This window comes from Vulpes vulpes, chromosome 13 (genome assembly GCF_048418805.1).
Source record: "Vulpes vulpes isolate BD-2025 chromosome 13, VulVul3, whole genome shotgun sequence".
Lineage (NCBI taxonomy): Eukaryota > Metazoa > Chordata > Mammalia > Carnivora > Canidae > Vulpes > Vulpes vulpes.
This window is the reverse complement of record NC_132792.1, coordinates 70846134-70870364: the sequence shown is the minus strand read 5'-3', so window position 1 is coordinate 70870364 and position 24231 is coordinate 70846134.

The window sequence follows — 24231 nt, the reverse complement described above, 5'->3', positions numbered from 1 at the left end:
ACAGCAGACTACAGAAGAAACTCTTTACCCTCCCACTTTCTGCTTATAAGCAGTGCATAAATTCCCCTTTGTGGACCCATCCCAACCCCTCTCCCTTACCAAGAAGATCAGAATGACTTTTTTTTTTTAAGATTTTGTTTACTTGAGAGAGAGGGCACACAAGTGCACGAGCAGGGTGAGGGGCAGAGAGAGAAACAGTCTCCTCCCTGAGCAGGGAGCCCCATACAGGGCTGGATCCCAGGACCCTGGGATCATGACTTAAGCTGGAGGAAGATGCTTAAGCGACTGAGCCACCCAGGTGACCTCAGAATGACTCTTAATCACTGGGGATGACTCCTACCTGCCCAAAGAGACATTAAGAGGAATCTGCATGACAAATTTTACTCACATAACCCTTATCTTCCATTAGTTTTTCCATATATTTGCTTTCCTGTAGTTTACTGCCCCTTAAAGCTTAAACCCCTCTGCCTTGTCACTTCTCCAGAAATTTATTGCCCTCTGTTCAATGGTATATAAATCTCCAGGTCTGACTACCTCTTTGGGGTTTTCATTTTTTTTCTGTGAGGCACCCCTCGGATGCATCTGAAATAAACTTCTGTGAATCTGTCTTTCATCACTTAAGTCAGGGCTCTAGCCACTAAAGCCAATTTACAGTAGAGGAAAAGTGTTTTGTTGCTTCTTTTTTCTTTTCTCCTTGTCAAGTGACTCAAGAAAACCATAGAGATCTATGAAGTGGCTTAAAATATCTAGAGATTCATTACATAAAGTAGCTCACAACCAACCTACTGTCTCAGGCAAAGGTATAGGTACTCAGATGTAGAGCATGCAGAGCACATAGAGTTCCTTTCCAGCACTGCCTGCCACTCGCTGGCTGAGCCCAGTGACTCAGCCTTTCCAAGCTTACTTAATTATCTGCAAAATGGCATTACTAATAATTTTAACCAAGCAGACTCACAGGGTTGTATTTGAAAAAAAAAAGTGGAAAATGCTGAACACAACTGTAAAACATTTTATGAATATAATATTAAAGGCTTAAGTTCTAGTTCTATCTCCAGATAAAACAGTTTTTACAAATCCTTCTAGGGGGCTCCTGAGTGGTTCAGTGGTGAAGTGTCTGCCTTTGGTTCAGATCATGATCTCAGGATTCTGGGATTGAGTCCCAGGGAGGGCTCCCTGCTCAGCAAGGAGTCTGCTTCTCCCCCTCCCTCTGCCTCTTCTCCCCACTCATGCTCTCTCTCTCTCTCTCTCTCAAATAAATAAATCTTTCAAAAATTTTTTTTCCTCTAAAACTACCATAAGAAGATAGTTATATTATCTCTGGACCCACATTTATTTGCTTGTTTCCAAGCCACAGGAAAGCAAGTTACAAACTTTATTAAAAGGGATTATAATCAGAAGATAAGGTTTTGGTAAAGATGTAATTTTAAAAACTTTGTTTTATGAGTAGGAAGACTGTCAGTTCCATCTCCCATGACCGTGTGTTGGACCAGGGAGCCAACTACAGGTCTAAGTAAAGAACAATTTTTGGTGATCACACTGACCAATTTATCCTTCCCATGAATTTCCTGGTAGTGTAGTAACAAGAGAACATTTCAATTTGGATAGAATTCTGTGCCTTGTAGTGGAAAGGGGGAGGTCATTCACATTACCTAGGGGATAAAAGAAGACTTATGTCTTATTCCAAGAAAAATAAGGATGCTGGTTCAGAAGGATGCTGTAGAAGTTTCTTTTCTTTTCTTTTCTTTTCTTTTCTTTTCTTTTCTTTTCTTTTCTTTTCTTTTCTTTTCTTTTGTATGTATTTTTTACTGGAGTTCGATATGCCAACATATAGCATAAGACCCAGTGCTCATGCCATTAAGTGCCCCCCTCAGTGCCCATCACCCGGTCACCCCAACCCCCCACCCACCTCCCTTTATACCACCCTTTGTTTGTTTCCCAGAGTTAGGTGTCTCTCATGTTCTGTCACCTTCATGAATATTTCCCACTCAGTTTCTCTCCTTTCCTCTTTGTTTCCTTTCACTATTTTTTATATTCCCCAAATAAATGAGACCATATAATGTTTGTCCTTCTCCAATTGACTTACTTCACTTAGCATAATACCCTCCAGGTCCATCCACGTTGAAGCAAATGGTGGGTATTTGTTGTTTCTAATGGCTGAGGAATATTCCATTGTATACATAGACCACATCTTCTTTACCCATTCATCTTTCAATGGATACCGAGGCTCCTTCCACAGTTTGGCTATTGTGGACATTGCTGCTAGAGACATCGGGGTGCAGGTGTCCAGGCCTTTCACTGCATCTGTATCTTTGGGATAAATTCCCAGCAGTGCAATTGCTGGGTTGTAGGGCAGCTCTATTTTTAACTCTTTGAGGAACCTCTACACAGTTTTCCAGAGTGGCTGCACCATTTCACATTCCCACCAACAGTGCAAGAGGGTTCCCCTTTCTCCACATCCTCTCCAACATGTGTTGTTTCCTGCCTTGTTAATTTTCCCCATTCTCACTGGTGTGAGGTGGGATCTCATTGTGGTTTTGATTTGTATTTCCCTGATGGCAAGGGATGCGGAGCATTTTCTCATGTGCATGTTGGCCATGTCTATGTCTACCTCTGTGAGATTTCTGTTCATGACTTGCCCATTTCATGATTGAATTATTTGTTTCTTTGCTGTTGAGTTTAATAAGTTCTTTATAGATCTTGGATACTAGCCCCTTTATCTGACATGTCATTTGCAAATATCTTCTCCCATTCTGTAGGTTGTCTTTCAGTTTCGTTGACTGTTTCTTTTGCTGTGCAGAAGCTTTTTATCTTGATGAAGTCCCAATAATTCAGTTTTGCTTCTGTTTCCCTTGCCTTCATGGATGTATCTTATAAGAAGTTGCTGTGGCCAAGATCAAAAAGGGTGTTGCCTGTGTTCTCCTCTAGGATTTTGATGGATTCTTATCTCATATTTAGATCTTTCATCCATTTTGAGTTTATCTTTGTGTATGGTGCAAGAGAGTGGTCTAGTTTTGTTCCTCTGCCATGTGCATGTCCAATTTTCCCAGCACCATTTATTGAAGAGACTGTCCTTTTTCCAGTGGATAGTCTTTCCTGCTTTGTCAAATATTAGTTGGCCATTGAGTTGAGGGCCCATTTCTGGATTCTGTATTCTGTTCCATTGATCTATTTCTCTGTTTTTGTGCCAGTACCACACTGTCTTCATGATCGCAGCTTTGTAGTCTGAAATCTGGCATTGTGATTCCCCTGGCTCTGGTTTTCTTTTTTAATATTCCTCTGGCTATTCAGGGACTTTTCTGATTCCACACAAATCTTAAGATGATTTGTTCCAACTCTCTGAAGAAAGTCTATGGTATTTTGATAGGAATTGCAGTAAATGGGTAAATTTCCCTGGGTACCACTGACATTTTCACAATATTAATTCTGCCAATCCATGAGCATGGAATATTTTTCCATCTCTTGGTGTCTTCCTCAATTTCTTTCAGAAGTGTTCTATAGTTTTTAGGGTATAGATCCTTTACTTCTTTGGTTAGGTTTATTCCTAGGTATCTTATGCTTTTCGGTACAACTGTAAGTGGGATTGACTCCTTAATTTCTCTTTTCAGTCTCATTGTTAGTGTATAGAAATGCCACTGATTTCTGGCCATTGATTTTGTATCCTGCCACATTGCCGAATTGCTGTATGAGTTCTAGCAATCTTGGGGTGGAGGCTTTTGGGTTTTCTTCATAGAGTATCATGTCATCTGCAGAGAGAGAGTTTGACTTCTTCTTTGCCAATTTGAATGCCTTTTATTTCTTTTTGCTGCCTGATTCCTGAGGCTAGGACTTCCAGTACTATGTTGAATAACAGTGGTGAGAGTGGACATCCCTGTCGTGCTCCTGATCTTAGGGGAAAGGCTCCCAGTGTTTCCCCATTGAGAATGATATTTGCTGGGCTTTTTGTAGATGGCTTTCAAGATGCTGAGGAATTTTCCCTCTATCCCTACACTCTGAAGAGTTTTGATCAGGAATGGATGCTGTATTTTGTCAAATGCTTTCTCTGCATCTAATGAGAGGATCATATGGTTCTTGGCTTTTCTCTTGCTGATATGATCAATCACATTGATTTTTTTATGAGTGTTGAACCAGCCTTGCATCCCAGGGATAAATCCTACTTGGTCATGGTGAAGAATCTTCTTAATGTACTGGTGGATCCTATTGGCTAGTATCTTGTTGAGAATTTTTGCATCTGTGTTCATCAGGGATATTGGTCTATAATTCTCCTTTTTGGTGGGGTCTTTGTCTGGTTTTGGAAGTAAGGTGATGCTGGCCTCATAGCACGAGTTTGGAAGTACTCCATCTCTTTCTATCTGAACAGCTTTAGTAGAATAGGTATCATTTCTTCTTTAAACGTTTCCTAGAATTCCCCTGGGAGGCCATCAGGCCCAGGACGTTTGTGTCTTGGGAGGTTTTTGATGACTGCTTCAATTTCCTCCCTGGTTATTGGCCTGTTCAGGTTTTCTATTTCTTCCTGTTCCAGTTTTGGTAGTTTGTGGTTTTCCAGAAATGCATCCATTTCTTCTAGATTGCCTAATTTATTGGCATACAGCTGCTTATAATATGTTTTTAAAATCGTCTGAATTTCCTTGGTATTGGTCATGATCTCTCCTGTTTCATTCATGATTTTATTAATGAAATAATTTTATTTAAAGAGTCTTTTCTTTTTTCTTTTTAATAAGGCTGGCTAATGGTTTATCTATCTTATTAATTCTTTCAGAGAACCAACTCCTGGATTTGTTGATCTGTTCCACAGTTCTTCTGGTCTCTATTTCATTGAGTTCTGCTCGAATCTTTATTAACTCTCTTCTTCTGCTGGGTGCAGGTTTTATTTGCTGTTCTTTCTCAAATTCCTTTGGGTGCAAGGTTGGCTTGTGTATTTCAATTTTTTCCAATTTTTTTGAGGGATGCTAGTATTGCGATATATTTTCCTCTCAGGACTGCTTTTGTTGTATCCCAAAGATTTTGAATGGTTGTATCTTCATTCTCATTAGTTTCCATGAATCTTTTTAATTCTTCTCTAACTTCCTGGTTGATCCTTTCATCTTTTAGCAGGATGGTCTTTACCCTCCGCATATTTGAATTTCTTCCAAATTTCTTCTTGTGATTGAGTTCTAGTTTCAAAACATTATGGTCTGAAAATATGCAGGGGACAATGTCAATCTTGGTATCAGTTAAGACCTGATTTGTGACCCAGTAGGTGGTCTTTCTGGAGAAAGTTCCGTGTGCACTTGAGAAGAATGTGTATTCAGTTACGTTTGGATGTAAAGTTCTGTAATTATCTGTGAAATCCCTCTGGTCCAGTGTATCATTTAAAGCTCTTGTTTCTTTGGAGATGTTGTGCTTAGAAGGTCTGTCATTTGCAGAAAGTGCTGTGTTGAAGTCTCCCAGTATTAGTGTATTATTATCTAAGTATGTCTTAACTTTGTTAATTAGTTGATTGATCTACTTGGCAGCTCCTACATTCGGAGCATAAATATTCATGATTGTAAGGTCCTCTTGTTGGCTAGATCATTTAAGTATGATATAGTGTTCCTTTTCATCTCCTACTACAGTCTTTGGGATAAACTTTAATTTATCTGATATGAGGATTGCTACCCCTGCTTTCTTTTGAGGACCATTTGAATGGTAAATGGTTCTCCAACCTTTTATTTTCAGGCTGTAGATGTCCTTCTGTCTAAAATGAGTCTCTTGTAGACAGCAAATAGATGGGTCTTGCTTCTTAATACAGTCTGAAACCCTGCGTCTTTTGATGGGATCGTTCAGCTCATTCACGTTTAGAGTTACTATCAAAAGATATGGATTTAGTGTCATCATAATACCTATTTGGTCCCTGTTTTTGTGGATTATTTCTTTGGGCATCCTCTTTCTTTTACAGAGTCCCCCTTAATAATTCTTGTAGAGCTTGTTTGGTGGTCACATATTCTTTCAGTTTCTGCCTATCTTGGAAGCTCTTTATCTCTCCTTCTATTCTGAATGAGAGCCTTGCTGGATAAAGTATTCTTGGCTGCATGTTCTTCTCATTTAGGACCCTGAACATATCCTGCCAGCCCTTTCTGGCCTGTCAGGTCTCTGTGGAGAGGTCTGCTGTTAATCTAATATTTCTCCCTATATAAGTTAGGGATCTCTTGTCTCTTGCTGCTTTAAGGATTTTCTCTTTATCTTTGGAATTTGCAGCTTTCACTATTAGATGTCAAGGTGTTAACCAGTTTTATTGATTTTAGGGTTGGGGGGATCTCTCTATCTCCTGGATCTGAATGCCTGTTTCCCTCCCCAAGTTAGGGAAGTCCTCAGCTATGATTTGTTCAAATACACTTTCTGGTCCTCTGTCCCTTTTGGCGCCCTCTGGAACCTCAATTCAATGTAGGTTTTTCCTTCTGAGGGTGTCATTTATTTCCCTTAACCTTTACCCTTGGTCTTTTCATTCTTTTTCTCCTTTTTCCTCAGCTTCCTTCCTTGCCGTCATCTTGTCTTCTATGTCACTCATCTTTCTTCTACCTCATTAACCCTTGTCATTAGGACCTCCAGTTTGGATTGCATCTCATTTAATTGATTTTTAATTTCTGCCTTATTAGATCTAAATTCTGCAGTCATAAGGTCTCTTGAATCATTTATGCTTTTTTTTCAGAGCCACCAGTAGCTTTATAATTGTCCTTCTGAATTGGTTTTCTGACATCGGATTGTAATCCAAATTCTGTAACTCTGTGGCAGAGAGTACTGTTTCTGATTTTTTTTTTTTTTTTTTTTTTTTGTGGTCAGTTCTTTCTAGTCATTTTGCTCAGTGCAGAGTGGCTAAAAATAATTTGTATTGGAGAAAGGAAGAAAGAGAAAAAAGAAAAGAAGAAACAAAAACAACAAGGAGGTATCCTCTGATTCTATATACTGTAAATCCGTCTACTTCCCCTGGAGCTTTCCAGCACTGCTTGGCCAAGAACTTGCTCTTCCCCTGTCCTTCCAGCTGGTCTTCTGGGGGAGGGGCCTGCTGTGTTGATTTTCAGGTGTGTGCACTTGGGGGACCTGCCCCTCCCCCTGACAGGTACTCGGCTCAGTGGGAGCTGTTTACCCTGGGAGGCTCCTATTCTCTGGCGGCCCCCCTCCCAGGCACAAGGTGACACCAGGAGGAACAACACCACTGGCAGCAGCCAGCTCTCTCGCCCTAGAGTCAGCTCCCACAGTAACCGCCTCAGCTTCCCAGTCCACACTGACCTAGGTGTTCCCAGGGATGGGGGGGGCGCTGATCTGCACAGCTTGGGGTTGCCCAGCGGCAAGAGCGTCTTTGCTGTCCTGTGCCCTCCCCACCTCTGCCTGTCCCGGGGGGAGCACAGAATCACTGGCTATGTCCCCCGGCACCCTGGGATCCGGGGTCTGCACCGCTGGAATCGGGCTCCCGGGGCTGCAGCTCCGAAAGCAGCAGGGCGCAGCCCCCTCCACCTGGAGCCGCCGCCTGAGCTGCTCCCGGGGCCCAGCTGGGCGTGCTCCAGCCCTTTACCGAGCTCGGCCCATGGTCTGTGGCACAGTCTCCCCCCGGGCTGCACTTCCTCTATTAGTGACCCCGGGAACCTGGAGGCTCCACACCCCCTCCTGTGGTTCTGCCCAATTTCTCTGCTAAGGGCCATTCCATCTGGGAAGAATCCGGGGCGGATTTTTAAAGTTCCTGCTTCTCTGGGGCTGGGCTCTCCTGTCCTGGAGGCTCTTGCCACCTGCTTTAGCCCGGGTCCCGGGGGGGGGGGGGGGGAGGGAATTCTTCCCCCACTGGATTCTTTTTTTTTTTTTTGTCTTTCTACCTTGTTAGACGTACAAACTTCTCTCTGTAGCGTTCCAGCTGTTCTCTCTTTAAATCTCAGGTCAAATTCGTAGGTTTTCAGTATGATTTGAAAGCTATCTAGGTAAATTAGTGGGGCCAGGTGACTTGAGATCTTACTCCTCTGCCATCTTGCCCCGCCCCAAGTTTTCTGTCTTTATCTAAGGGATGGAGTAGTAACCTAAGAGTCACAGTGAGTGGGTGGGGAGAGGTTGGCTGATGAGTTCAAGACATCCAATTAAAGTGACCTAAAATTTAACATCATCTGATGTTTAAGAAGTAAGTACACTTACTAAAAAGCCAGAATCTTCTCAGTATTTAAATCAATCCCTTAGAGAAAATGATATGCTTAGAGAGATATGTGGGCCAATGCACATAGAAATCTTATGGCACCTATACTGCCACCTTAAGAATGACCTATAAGAGGCAAGTCCTTGTGTCCTCCTGCATGAGTAAATGTGTAGTTTAAAGATTGATTCAATAATATAAGTAAGTAAACAAATACACAGTCCAATTACCTTACTTAATATTTGGGGTATTGGTGATATTTGTTGTTACTGGTTAAATATCTACGTAATGATTGGCTTCTGTTTGTTTGTTTTGCATGAATTAAATGAAGTGAGGCTATTTTTCTATTGTGCAAGAAAAGCCTACTTAATCTTATTATTTCAAAGTTAAAGACATATATTTCCAAGGCTTTTAATATCTAATGCAGTCTGATGAGCTAGATTCATCAAATGGTTTTTTGATGATATTTTTCTGATACTGAAAATCTTTAATGTTCATGAGTATAATAATCTGATAGGGTTTTTTTCCCATGTTGTAGATTTTCACCCTCTCTCCTGTTAAGATGTATTTTCCTGATTTGTCCTTTAATTCGTCATCACTGCCTGGAAATTCCTGTTCTCAAAGCTTAAATCACTTCCTAATTATGAAGAAAGTTGGGAGGTTTATCAAACTTTACTTATGAAAGATACCAAGTACAAATACAATCCATTGAATAGTTTTGTTGCATACAAAATCCTGCGCTAAGTCCAGGGGTCTCAGGGAACACATTGCCCTCAAGCAATGAAGCAAAGAGTGGTGGCACGAGCTAGGGAAAGGGATACGGGAGCTTGCAGCAAGGGACATAGGGCATTCCAGCCCAGGAGAGGTGTGTGCCCAGCCCTGGGCCAGAAGAGGGACCTGGTGTACAGGAGGGTAGAAGATAGTTCAGGGTGACAACCGACCTATGTGTCAGTGTTTAAGAGGCTGGTGGCAAAAGTTGGGCTAGGGAAATAAACAGTGCCAGTCAGGAAAATTCTTTACAAACCAAGCCAAGGAATTTGTATCAGTCTTTAAAAACGCTGGGTAAAGCCATGGTTTTGACATCAAGGCATCCACCTCTGGGCCTTGCTTTTCTCAGGATGCTTTGAGGCAACTCATTCACCTGCCCCGAGATGCAGTTTCCTCAGGTGCAAGGTAGAGTTCCAGGTTCCTAGAAGGTGAAATAAGATGAGGGAAGATTTTAAACAAGCAATTGACACCAATTTTATAATTTTAAGAAAACCACTCTGGCAGTGCAAATTCAAAACCTGCTGCGATCTGATCCCACTCAGAGAATTGAACGAAGTTCTCATACCAAGGACATTTTCACTGAACTGAGATAATGTTACTGCACTATAAAACACTCTCACTAGATTATGGCTATGAATCAAGCAAATCAAGCTCATCTTGGTCCCTCTGGTGTTTTGAATTATCGCCAAAAGAGGACACAGCACATGCACGTGAGAAGTCTAGTAGGTCTAGGAAAAGTGGCAGAAAAATAAATGGGTGATTAGGTTAGGGGACTGTGGAGAGCTATGAACAGAGGCTCATAGGGGAAAGGAGGAGGGCAGGTGACTCTTCACGGGGAAAGTCAGGAAAGACAATCATTTGATCGCTGAGATGGAGTGGGAACAGGAAAGGCAGTGCGGAAGTGCCCCATTCAGATAACAAGGAGTAGTTTGTATGGTTAAGCAGGATGGATGCTGAGGCAAGACCTCAGAGCTAAGCTGAGCAAGTAAAGGACAGGGTGAGGCCTCCAGAGCCTCTGGACTTGATTTTGTAGCCAGCAGGGAGCCTGAGGAAATCTTTAAGGGGAAAGACAACTGAATGGATATTGGAAGAATTAGCTCTGCTGAGGCAGATGGAGTCTACCTTCCTTGCTGACACCCTAGACCATAGCAAAGGTTTTCTGTGGTCAAAATGTTATGAAAGCCTTAAAATTATATAACACATCCAGAAGCCCATAAAAATAGATTTGTACAATTTAAAAATGTCATCCCAGGAAAGAGATTTATTGATATTTCTAAATTTTCCTGCCTGCCTTTTCCTGCCCCATCTTAAATAAAGAGGTTGGCTATAATTATAGACACTGTCATATGCTCTTTATTGTTATTTATATTCTCATAATTTCATTCCCTTATATTTAAATACACACTCAGTTCAGTTCCTTTTTATAGCAAATATAGAAGGTTCCCTTGAATCTGTGAATATAAACCGTAAACCTAAATTATTATACAGATGTGCACATAAGACAGCAAGTGATCTACAGCTAAAGATAGTCAATGGTTTGGGAGAGGTGGTTGTTAGGAAAACAGCAGATTTATTTAAAGCCTTCAAAAGCCAATTTTCTTCTCTGCACTTGGTCCATTTGGTTTAGAAACGCTTGGCAAGGGCCCCCTTCCTCTTCTTTTCACAAACACACTCTTTGCTTTCACATCGCCTTTTCACTCCTTCCTTGCTTCACATTTTCCAAGCATCTCCTCCTGCCAAACCACATTGACTGGTTTTTTTCCGGGGAAAGTATGGCCAGTCAGCCCCTGAGCTGTACAGCAAGTCCCGCTAGGCACCGTAACAGCTCTTCAGAGCAACTTTCCCCCTGGACTGTGTTGAGAGTAACTCGGAGACTCTGGAGTTCTGGCACTGAGCGCTGGGCAAAATGTTACTTATGTAATAAATCAAACTGAGAGTAAGCATGGGTTTGATAGGAAATGTAGAACATCCAGAAAAAAGCTCACAAAGTTCCGACCACGATTGTTTTCATCAATAGGTATTCGGAAATTTCTCGTGAAGCTGAAAGATTTATGGGAAAAAATTGTTTTGCCATGCACTTGGGTTAAATATTTCACACGATCTCAGTTTCTTCTGAGTGATCAGTGGTGTGTTTAAGAAGGTGAAGTAATGATAACCTTAGTATTAAATTAGGAACCTGAAAAAAAAAATAAATGTGGCCTGCTAAGCCTCTAATTTACTTTAGAGAGTATAAACTTGGGACCGAGGAGGACTGTAACTCTTTGTTAATGAATGATCTATGATAGGACTGCCTTTGAAAATGATAAATTCCAGACAAGGCGTAGTCTGGTAGGCACTGACCCATTCATTCTGTGTTGGTTTCTGTTACGGAGTTTTTGGCTTGAGCTGTATGAACTTCAGGATGACAAGGCTAGTTCAGGGTTCTCCTCTCACTGCCAGGTGTTCTCAGTGAAAATGGTCTATAAGTGCTGAGGTTCTTATAGCATCACCCTGGGGGCCAGCCAGTGGGTTGCTGGGATGCCTGGGCTGGCAACAAAGTAGAGGAGTCCACCGGAACTGTGTGGTCTTCCCAGGAACCTTGGAATCAGAGATGTTCAGTCCTGGGTGTCCCTTCCACTCCCTCCTCCTACCCCAATCCCACTGCTCCCCCAACTCCTTCCCCCACTTTCCACTCCACCACACAGTCAGGAGAAGAGATACCTAGATGATTAAACCCTCTCTTGAGGATGACATTTGTCATGACATCAAAGAGTTTAGTTTCCAGGGCATTTTCCTAGGAAAATAGCAAAGCCTATTAAATGCGTAACAACCGAGTAGCACGTCTTATGTCATCCTCTTGCTTTTGGCCTATCAGTGATGCAAACTGCTCCACTACCCGCCTTCAAGCAGATAGGATGCAGTGCACATCCTCTATCACTGTGCCACCCTGCCTCTATTTGTCTTCTAGTGGGTTAGAGTGAGAACTTGTGTTGCACTTCCTGTGCTCCCAACAATGATCTCAGGGCCATTCAACTATCAATTCACTTAATTTTCATAAAGACAGGAGGTATGTACCATTATTAGTCTCTCCAAATAAATATGAGGAAACTAAGGCCCAGAACAGTTTAATTCATCACCCAAAGTCACACAGCTAAGAGCTGAAGAGCTGAGGTTGAAACCTGACCACCATGGTCCATGTTCTTTACCCTTCTACCACTCATATACAGGGTTCCTCCTCTAGGCTGAGAGCATCAATGCTACTTATCCTTGCCCATCTGTTTTTGGCCATTTTTTTTTCTGTGATCAATCTTTGTCCATTTTCTTTAAAGATTTTATTTATTTATTCATGAGAGACACAGAGAGGGAATCAGAGACATAGGCGGAGGGAGAAGCAGACTCCTTGTGGGGACCCAAGGACTTAATCCCAGAATCCCAGGATCCCAAACTGAGCTGAAGACAGATGCTCAACCACTGAGCCACCCAGTCGTCCCAATCTTTGTCCATTTTTAATTCATGTCAGATTTTTTCACATTGATTTGTAAGAAATCTTTAATAAAATGAGCTCTCCATCATGTGTGAGACAATTTTTTTTCCTGTTTATTGTTTTATGACTTGGACCCCAGCTGTTTTATTTTTTTCGTATAAATTACCTAACTTTTCCTTTATGGCTTCTAGATTTCTTGTCATGCTTAGAAATTATATGTGTTTTGATGTCATGAAATATTATACAAATATATTCATGTCCTCTAAGACTTTTATGATTTCTAAAAATATTTACCCATTCATTCCATCTGGAATTTATCTGTTATACGGTATAAAGAGTCCAGTTTCCTTTTTGTTCTGAATGACTGGATGGTTGATCTATAATTTACCTGCTGATTTGATGCTTCCATGTTATAATGAATAAATTCTCCTATGTTCTTAGGTTTATTTGCAGGCTTGTTTGGTCTGATTGGCCTGCACATCATATTTCTGCATGAGCACAATTTTCTTTAATTATTATGCCTTCATAATGTGCCCCTATTATTTATTTGGTTTGTAATCCATTGTTACTCTTCTTTTTCAGATGTTTTGGCATGTTTATTCTTTTGTTTGAGCTTTTGTTTTGATGTTATAATTGGGATCTCCTGGACTCAGTAGACTGCTTTAAGGAAAATTAACAGAAAAGGAAAGCAGTAAAATTAACCTTTGAGGGTGGAAGGAAAGTGACTGGACACAGAGAAAAAAAACAGTGTGACAACACAGAATGAGTTAGAACAAAAATGAAGGAAGGTGGGGAGGTGGGTATAGTTAGGCCCCTTGGCTGGGACTGACCTAAATACTATTTAATGCTGTTGAGCACATTGCAGATAACTAGAAATGTGAAAAATTAAAGACAAGCTTTTAGAGCTGGATGGTATGTGAGATATAATCTAGTCTATTTTATTCCTTTTACAAATGCAGAAAAGAGGCTTGCCGAGGTTGGGACATGTGTGAGTTTATGCATTAGTAAATTAACTAATTAGTAGTAAAATCAGGATCAAATCATTACTTCCAGCCCAGATAGAAGAGTCAGCTGGGATTTGATGGAGAGTATGAGAATAACAAACATGTATTAACCTAACTGCTACAAATGATGAAATAATGTGCTAGTGTTCTGTGTAGACAGAGGATCACAGAGCAACGTGGGGCAGGCCGGCTAGACCTGGAGGGCGGGTGAACATTTCCTTCCAAACAACATCAAACATGGACGATCTCAACAGGGAATGTGTAATTGTTTCTTCTCCCAAGAGCAAATGACCCATTTTAAGATTAAACTGGATAAGAAAACAACAAGCCTTTGACGGGTACAGTGATGCTCCTCTGGATTTTTTTAAAGCCACACTGGGAGAAAATGTTGCAGGCATTGAATAGAAGAGTTGTGTCTTTCATATGTATGTAAAGGGAGATCTTTAACAAAAAAAAAATTAAAATTCATACTTTTTCTCCAGGAACCAGACTGAGTCAAGAAGTGATATATTTCTGGTGACTAGGGGAGAAGGATTGAAAAAGAAGAGAAAAGAAAATCTTCCTAAAATGCAGATTTAGCTTGTAGCTGTTGCTAGACTCCTGAAAGCTCACTCAGCTCAAGAAAAAAGTATTCTGGAACTTTTATTCTGTTATAAAGAAATTCAACATGGAGATTCCCTCTCACCTTAGAACAGGGAATGGGAAGTTACAGCATTTACTTCAAGGCGTAGCCCCCTCTTCCATATGGATTCTTGCTAAAACCCAAATTGTTGACTATATCATCAGTAGTTGTTCTAAGGGAAGAATGATTTTATTCGTGGTAAGCGAGAACATTCTTAGAAATTTAAATAATTGGTACAAGTTCATAAAGCGAAACAAGAATCTTTGGAAAATGGATAGTGTGTAGCAATGTTTTTGGTACATGAGAGCCCCAGCCTGCTGAATGTTTGTTCAGAGCTTATACTGTGCTTACAACAGCTCAAATTGATAAAATTCAATAATATGTGGAATTAACCAAGTAGAAATTAGAGGACACTTAAATCTGTATAATCCTTTACACCTTTTGTTTCCTGAAATGATGTTAAGGTTTTTAACGGGATATTTAATTAAAAAGAAAAAGAAAGTAACATTTTATTGGATTCTAGAATCTGACATCTGTTCCATAGATCTGCTGTTTCCAGCACATCTCTTTGAAGCTCTTCTTGCCTATTGAGATGCCGCTACTTTCAACACGAGAGATGCTGTCTTTTTTTTTTAAGGTTTTATTTATTTATTCACGAGAGACACAGAGACATAGGCAAAAGGAGAAGGAGAGGCAGGCTCCCCTCAGGGAGCCCAATGTGGGACTCCATCCCTGAACTCCAGGATCACACCTTGAGCCGAAGGCAGAGCTTAACCACTGAGCCATCCAGGTCTCTCAAGATGTTGTCTTTAGAACAGCTGTATTGCTACAAACTAGTTGGCGATGACTATTCACTTACGGTGGGTTCCTGATAGAAGATATATATATATATATATCACAATTATATTTGTGCTTTCATATGAATCTCAGAGTAAAGTAAAAAATGTTTTGGATTGAATTCAGTTAATCTTGTTCAAATAATTACAGTACAAGATATCCTTTTTATTTGGGGGGCATGTCTAACCTCTAGAAACAGATCAAAATCTGCAGCAAATATGTGATATATCAGAAATAAAACCAAGGGAAAATGGCATTTGTGGCATGTCCATCAGATACGAAGGCATGTCCATATACTACCCCAGTTAGTCCTTCCTTTGGTCAGGGAGGTCCCATTTTGCAGGTGAGGAAAACAGGCTTAGAAAATGAACGTGCTTGTCCAAGTTTGCTCATGGCTTAATGGTAGACCCATGATTTGAATTCCCGCTGGATTCATTCCAAAGTCTGTGTTCTCAGTTTTCCCTATGCACATCTCCTTATTAAATATGCAAATTTTGTATGTCTTTTTCTCCAACATCCTCCCCTTTCCTTGAAGTGACTAACAGATCTGACTTCATTGAAATTTTTTTTTAACATTAAGGGGTTCTTCTTTTTTTTTTTTAAGATTTTATTTATTTATCATGAGAGACACACAGAGAGAGGCAGAGACATAGGCAGAGGAAGAAGCAGACTCCCTATGGGGAGCTTGATGTGGGACTCGATCCCAGTAGCCCAGAATCATGCCCTGAGTGGAAGGCAGATACTCAACCACTGAGCCACCCAGGAGTTCCTCCTTCATTGACATTTTACAGCTAAAAGGTGATATCTCCTGGTAAACCAAAGATAATTAGTTTTCATGGTGGTTCTCAAAGTTCAAAAGTTTATAAATTCAGTGCCTTTACTAGTAAGGACCTCTGAGCTTACATGAGCACAGAGATGATTTTCATAGTGAAACCAAAGTAATTGATCATATTAAAACTCTATTAAAAAAATAAAACTCAATTGACCAACTCTTTAATCTAGCATCGGAACAGTCATTAACTATCCTCTGTGCTCAAAGGGCAGTTACTGGAGACGGGCAAAAGCTTCATTGGAAATAAAGTAACAAGAAAAAGCCATAAAATGCCATTGCTATTAGGCAAATTCATTATTCCTTAGAAAGGATTTGGTCTTACCCCAAAGTTTGAAAGCCTGCATAGCATCTTTTGCTCTGTGAATTTCATAAAGAATGTGTCTGATTGAAATGAAAAATCCTCAAATTCATAGAGTAGAATGGTGGCAGCCTGGGACTAAGGGTGGGATGGGGATGGGGAGTTATTGTTTAATTGGTATTGAGCTTCAGTTTGGAAAGATGAAAATGTTCTGGAAATGGATGGTGGCACTGGCTGCCCAACAATGTGAGTATGCTTAGTGACACTAGAGACCTCCAGAGAGGCATATCATAGAGCAAATGGGACATAGACTTTGGAGCCAGCACTGGGTTCCAATCTCATATCCACCAGTTATAAACTATGACATCTTAGACAAGGTATGGATCATCCGTTTGCCTCATCATCCTCATTTGCACGCAGACTGGTAATAGCGGCTGCCTTGGAAGGCTGCTCTGGTGTTACATGAGTTAGTATGTGTTAAGTGCCGGCAGGAGTGCCTGGTGCATAGTAAATGCTCCCTGAACTTAATAACTAAGTTCCACGTTCTTTTCAATATTTCTCTATCCTCCTTTCCCTCTTCACTTTTCCTCTGTGCCCAACATGCTTCTTTTGTGTTCCCTGTTGGCGATCAATGGCATTATTTAAAATCAAAACCTTAAAAATCACTCTCTAATTTTTCCATTGTATCACTTTCTTTTTTTTTTTTTTAAGATTTTATTTATTTATTTTAAAGAGAGAGAGAGAGAGAGTGAACATGAGTGAGGGTAGGGGCAGAAGGAGAGGGAGAAGCAGACTCTTCTGCTGAGCAGAGAGCCTGCTTCAGGACTCGATCCCAGGACCCTGGGATCATGACCTGAGCTGAAGACAGATGCTTAATTGATTGAGCCACCCAGTGCACCCCCACCCCAACATTGTATTACTTCCATTGTCCACCTGGTCTGCCAATTCTGACTCCTAATGCAATCTTTCCATTTACAGTCTCTCACCACAGTGTCGGCGCTAGCTCAGGCTGTCCTTGGATCTCAACTGCTTGTTGCCATAACCCGTCTCTCAGTCCTTCCTTCTCAACTAGTCATACTCACTGCCACCACAATTACATTTTTAAAATAATAACATTCACAATTTTCCAACGAAGATACCTTGGCACACCACGCAATGGAACTTCAATTGTCTATAAAATGCACTGGGAATTTATTAAATGATGCAGCATACGTGACATGAACTGATGTATGTTTTAAAAATTCCCTGTAAGTGTTAGCATGGAGAATAGACCCAAGGGGCAAGAGGAGACAGGCAAGCTCAAAGCCTTTACAGAGACTAAATGAGAGACAGCAGCCATGGAAATGGAGAGAAGCAGACAGATGAGAGATAGAGCTTCAAAGCGAAATAATAAAGCAGGGGCAAAGTGGCACCAATAAATGTTTCATGATGGATTGATTAAAGAAGGCCTGTGAAATTTTATGCAAACACAGTGTTCCTGGACACAGAAAATGTCAGTTAAAATAATTTTCATATCCATTTACTGTGTTAAATATGCACCTTAAATTACCACAGTTAACTTCTGCACTATCTCCTCTCTACCTACTGCATTTGTGAGACAAACATGTTCCAAAGAACGCTGGAAAAAGCTGAGTCAGGCTGAATTTGAGAGAAAATTCACTGCAGAGAAACAGTGCACTCCGGGATCTGGAAAGACATCTGCAAAAACCCACTTGAACAACCGGTATTGTTCTCGGCCCCTCTCTATTGGACTGGAGGAGATTTCTGTGAATGGGATGTCAGCTGACTGAACAGAAATATGTCTATCATCGTCCATGGTGCGAGGAGAAGGGCCATTTGAACTTTAGTTAGCAAACCAAGGCATGGCTTTAAAGAGTGCTGTGTTTCATCAAGCATCCGTCATTACTGAGGACATCAGCACCTTCCACATGCAGTCACTCTGGAGCCATGGTCTGTCATTATCTGTCCCCTTATTTCTTGAGATGTCACCTAAAGTGAGCAAACCTCTCTCTCTACATTCAAGTATTATTTTCCCTCAAAGTCTTTCGATGGTAATAATGGGCATAATTTTCAAGGAATCATGGTTCCCGCCCACCCACCTCTTTCTCATATATTTTTCCCCACATCATTTCACCTCAATTTGCTACCATTCCTGTTACCACATATCTAAGCCACCGCCATGTTCCATGAGCATGGGGATATAGATTTGTGACACCCCAGGATTCTGTTGTTGCCTCGTCTAGAAATGCTTTGTTTTTATTCAGTCAGTGCTGATGTATTCAGTCCTCTTTGGTAAGAGTCACTGATGAAAATTCCATCATTTAGGCCACAATTTCTACTTCTAAGAAGCATGAAGTCTACTATTATGACAAGATGTCAATGAGAAGATGAGCTCATGGTGCCACCGAGCTGGTACATGTAGCTCCTTCAGGAGTTGGCAGTGAGGTGAGCTCTGTGGGGATTGGGTCTTCAAGGCGAGATTGGAGGAGAGCCTTGAAGAGCTGGGCCAGGCAGAGATGAAAGGTGTGGAAAGGAAATGAGTGTGAGACGTAATGGGCATGGAAGAATATGAGCCAACCCCATTTAGTTTACTTGGCCTACCGGGCCTAGTAAAAGGCATATTTCTTTAGTTAGCTTTATGATCAGGTTTTATGCCCTGACCCCCTGAGAGGAGCCGGTGTAGAAAAAGTCGCACTGGCAGGGTGGTCACTCACATTTGGAGCATTCGCCTCCTTCCCAGTCCTGAGGCTTCTATAAACATTTCATCAAGAATTTTCATCAGTTCACAGTCCCCCTCAGGCTCTGCAGACATACAAAACAATGCTGCCAAGAGGATGTTCAAACTCTTAAATGGCAGTGCCAAAATAAACTTTTATGAGTCCTCTTGCTCAATGAACAGAGCCTGGCATTTTATTTTATTTTTTAAAAATATTTTATTTATTTATTCATGAGAGACACAGAGAGAGAGAGACAGAGAGACAGAGAGACAGAGATAGCGAGAGACACAGGCAGAAGGAGAAGCAGGCTCCCTGTGGGGAGCCCGATGTGGAACTCAATCCCAGGACCCCAGGATCACAGCCTGAACCAAAGGCAGATGCTCAACCACTGAGCCACCCAGGTGCCCCGAGTCTGGCATTTTAAATGGGGGCACATCTCAATTTTGTGAGGAGGGTTTCTGCAGGAGGGGACTAATCAAAACTATCTAGCAAAGGGGACTGAGCTCTCCCACATCTGTGGGTCCCGTTAGTTATAAGCAGGATGAGTTTGGCTGCAAATGGGGCTGAAATGATGTCAGAGGTACCCATCAAACATGAGGGAAACATCAAGAATCCTTTATTAAGAATAAGTAATCAGGCAGCCCGGGTGGCTCAGCAGTTTAGTGCCGCCTTCAGCCCAGGGCCTGATCCTGGAGACCTGGGATCGCGTCCCACATCAGGCTCCCTGCATGGAGCCTGCTTCTCCCTCTGCCTGTGTCTCTGCCTCTCTGTCTCTCTCTCTGTCTCATGAATAAATAATAAAATCTTTAAAAAAAGAATAAATAATCTGTTACTAATCCTTCACTAAGAACAAAGAATTATTGAGAATAAAGAATCTTTCCTTATGAATGATGCATTGGTTGGGGAAATTTTATTTTATTTTATTGTTTTAAACACCTGAGTAAACTTGACATCTATTTCCACTTTTCTTGAAAAACAGATGAGCCTGCCTTTCCTAATCTTGTATGTTTTGACCTGTAGCAACAGAGGTGAGCCACGGTTCAGGCTTTTGAATTGGCCCAAAATGAGATGCAGGATTCTTTAATACAAGCTCGCAATCCATTGCTGAGTTTATTTCTACATCTATACTATGATGACCATTCAGGATGAAAGATGATTAAGTGATTTCAAGGTCATTCTCAGCACTCCCTTCCCAAAAAAGGAAAACAATAGCAATGGAGAGATCCACGTTCAAGACATTCCTTAGTCTTTCCCCAGTGGCTGACACTGGCATTCCATCCTCCAAATAAGTTGTTTCTTATTCTTACAAAGGTAACCCCTGAATGGTTACCTTGTTAAATCTGCATTTAGCTTATTAGAAGTCTATGAAGCAGAAAGAGTAGGGTTTGCTCTTTAAACAAAGAGTAAGTGCTAAAATTCACATCCATTTCTCCAGCGCTACAACTTCTCTGTACCCTTGATTTAGCCAATACATGTCACAGCTCAGATGTTCAGTAAATATGTGTTAAATGAGCAAGTGAGTCAATCTTTAAAATAAGGGAATAGCATATTTCCATGCCCCATTAAATATCTTTAAAGTCCTAAAGAAGAGGATCAGAATTTAATTCCATGATTCGTTTAGACATCACCTTTTATATCTTCATTTTCACATCCCTATGCTTCTAAATCCTAGTATAGTCTTACAGCCCCTCATCAGGAATAGTGTCTGGCCACAAAACAAAAACAAACAAACAAACAAAACAAGGAATAGTGCCTTGCATTTCAATTCTAAGTAAATATCAATTAAATAGATGAACTATCTGGGCTGTGCCTGACTCTTTGGTGACCTTGACTGTGATTTGAATAATCTAGGGCAAATGACTACTTCTCATAGAAGAAGACTTTTTCAGAGTCTAAGTATTGTTGTGTGAAAATGAGAATAAAATGCACAATTTTAAAACCATCATAATCAAGAACTGACACACCAGGGTGAACACTCCTATTTCATAAAAGGAAACTAGAGGCCATTAATCATTGTGGTTATTTAAATATTTTAAGTAAGCTGTGATTTTTATATAGTTTTGTAAAAGTGTCTTTATTATCTAAGGATTGATTGTCTTTATTCCTTTGTCCAGTTATTTAACAAAATTTGTGACCTTGGACAAGTCTCTGATGGCCTATGGATCTTAGTTTTCTCACCTGTCAATGGAAGAAGTTGCTCTTCATCAGGGACAACCCCTTGGGGCAGCTTTTACTATTCCATAGTCAATGGGAAACTATAGTCATGTTGGATTTCAAGACTTTCAGAGAAAATTGCAATTTATCTGCCAAGTTTTTAATGCTAACTATTCAATCTTTCTTTCTCCTTTCCGCTCTCAAACTCTTTTAGAATCAGCGAAAAACTCTTGATAATTCAATTTGTTTTCACAGCAGTTCACCTGGGCAGAATAACTGGCTCTGGGGAGGACTAATTCTTGGTCTTCAATGACTGAGGCAATGGGTTTCTGGGTCTGTGAACAGTCAGGTGTGGTGACTTTAATGGGCCACAAAAAGACCATAAATTCTTTGCAGAAACGGCCACATCTGTGTTTTAGAAATGCAGTGGGTTTTTTTTTTTAAATTATTTCATTAAAAAACCTAAGTGAAATTATAATGATTTATATATATTTCTATATTTAAAATTATTCTTCAGATATTATGTATAAAGGTTTAACTTGGCAGTCTGGCAGTCTGTTCCATCATTTGTCCATGTAGTTTAAAATACACGTGGTTTTTTATACCCCAAAAGTTTAACTCTATGAATGTGGCTGAAAAATATTCAGTTCAAAGTCAAGTCACCTGTGACATCATGATGCACATTTGTTGACATGTTCACCTTCCCAATAGACTGTGAATGTCTTAAGGACAGGACCATAAATTCTTTGCAGGAATGGCCACATCTGTGCTTCAGAAATGCCATGTTTCTTTTAGCTATTTCATTTCTAAAACATTTTACTAAAAATTATAGCCATTTTTTATATATTTTTGTGCTTAAAATTATTATTTGCAGGCATTAAGAATAAAAGCTTTACTTGGTGGTGTTTTCCTTCCTTTGTCCACATAGTTTAAAATACATGTGGTTTTCTCTCCAAAAGTTCAACTTTACAAGTATGGTTGAATAACCATCTAAGTCCAGTCACCTATAGTGTTATGGAGCACGTTTGTTGATGTGTCCATCTCTCCAGTAGACTATGAATATCTCAAGGACAAGGACCATGTGCTATTTGTGACGTGGTCCCTTGAAACTACTTGACAAAGCAGGCACATAGTACATGTTAAAATGAAAACAGAGTAATAAAATTCGCCAGCAAAACTAGGAGCTTTAAATAAACCTTCACAGTAATTTTTTGAAGCTGAATAAGTAAGAAAATAAGATAAAAATTACATAAACTTTGAGAAATCAGTTATTTTAAAAAAATCTTTGTTTTTAAGGTTTAGAGCATTCAGATTAGCAGGAGAATTTTGCAGCACCACAGAAGGCTGTTTCTCACACTGGCTTGTAATGGCCTCATTTCCCAATGCAGTGGCAGTGTTTATGGTTTCAGCAATGCCTCATCTGTTGACCAGAAGTCAGGGTTAATCCCAAATCTGTTCCATTTATAGCCAATGTACTTATCTCCATAGAAGCTAAATAATTAATACAGATATATAAAGTATTAAAGGGACCACATGTTTCTTCCACCGTCAGATGAGCAATAGATTGGATTAGACATACAATTAGAAAAGTGGCTTTATCTGGACATCTGTGGAAGTGTTTTTAATTAATGTGCTTTACTGTGCATTATTTGGAGAAGTGGACAGATAAGCTCAGCAGGTATCACAGAGCCAACCCTATCCCAGTAAAGCCTGGATCTTTGAGGGGGACATGTGATTCCCTTCTGTTCCTGTATGGGTGACAGTGCGCTGCTTTTTGTTGGCTTCTCATAACAGCCCTTACAGAGGCAGCCTCCTACCTGGGAGCAGCACAGCCAAGCTGGCACACAGCAAAACCTCACGGCAGCAGTGAGAACAGAGCTTGGGCATGTAAACTTGGTTACCATAATCAAATAATATTTTCTCTTTAAAGTGATGCAGTTTATACCTCTTTTCCTGGGATAATTATTTAATAGCACACCTCCTTTTACTCTGAAAAGCATTCCAATGTGTGTGATAATATATGGTCTCTCTGACTATAGGGTCAGATTTTTCGATCTGCAGCCTCTTTTTAGGCTGTGGTCCAGACTCCCTGAGGTAGGATCCAAAAATGTGTAACTGCCATCACCCAGGCAAGTATGTAACCTAAGCTTAACAGATCAGTGTTTTTTCTACAGATTTCCATTTTGAAGTGAACAAGCTGGTGAGAGCCACTCTCTGAGGAACACTTCTGTAGCTGGAGATCAGCTTTGAGGCTCCAGGAGTGCAGAGGTGTGTCACGGCATGGTGATGAGTAACAGCAGCTGTAGGAAGCCAGCATAGTACTGTCGTGGTGGTGTTTCCTCACTGGGCTGGTTCTGCAGGACGGTACACATATTCTTGATAGCTTAGCCACAATGATATCCTCCAGGCTTCCTCACAATCCTATGTGATAGTCAATCAATAACTTTTAATAAGCTGCTTCCTTTAAATTCTTAGTCAGCCACTCAGTTCTTATTGCTTACAACTTAGGAGCTTAGTTGATATATGAGCAAATTTGGAAATTTTAGAGTATCTCAATTGAATATTTATAGGGTAATAGGAAATTTATAGGGTATCTCAATTGAATATATTTTTTAAGATTTTATTTATTTATTTGAGAGTATTTGAGACAGAGATCATGAGCGTGGATGGAGGAGTGGTAGAGAGAAGCAGACTCTCTGCTGAGCAAGGAGAGACAAGGCTGGATCCCAGGACCTGAGCTGAAGGCAGACACTTAACTGACTGAGCCACACAGGCACCCCTTTCTCGGCTGAATATTTTAACTGCATATGCACATGCAAAAGGAGCATTTTGTGTCTTGAATGCTTTAGAGCAAGTCTCTTGGAAAGAACAATGTACTGCCTGAAAAAGGGCTGCTCATTTGCTACAGGTTGACCTATGCTATATACAGGATAGGTTTATTCAAAGCTTCTTTTTTTTTTCAAGATTTTATTTATTTATTCATGAGAGACACAGAGAGAGGCAGAGACATAGGCAGAGGGAGAAGCAGGCTCTCTGCAGGGAGCCTGACGCAGGACTCAATCCCAGGACCCCAGGATCATGACCTGAGTCAAAAGCAGACAATCAGCTACTGAGCCACACTCAGGCGTTATTCTATTTTAAATGATGTTCAGTTCAAGTGATAACCTTCCTCCTTACGTGTTGAATGGTGAAAAAGATGTTTGGGTATCAAGTCTGACATTTTAATCTTATGTTTTCCATACTACATGTTCAGAGACATTAGCACTCTCTCATGCCCACTGTGACAGTCAACCAGATGGCCTCATTTTCAATAATGTGACCTGAAAAGGGTTTAATTAGCTTTCTTCCTGCTGCCAACTCATTCTCACTTGGATGTACTCATTACAGAAACTAAACAGCAGCAGGTCATAA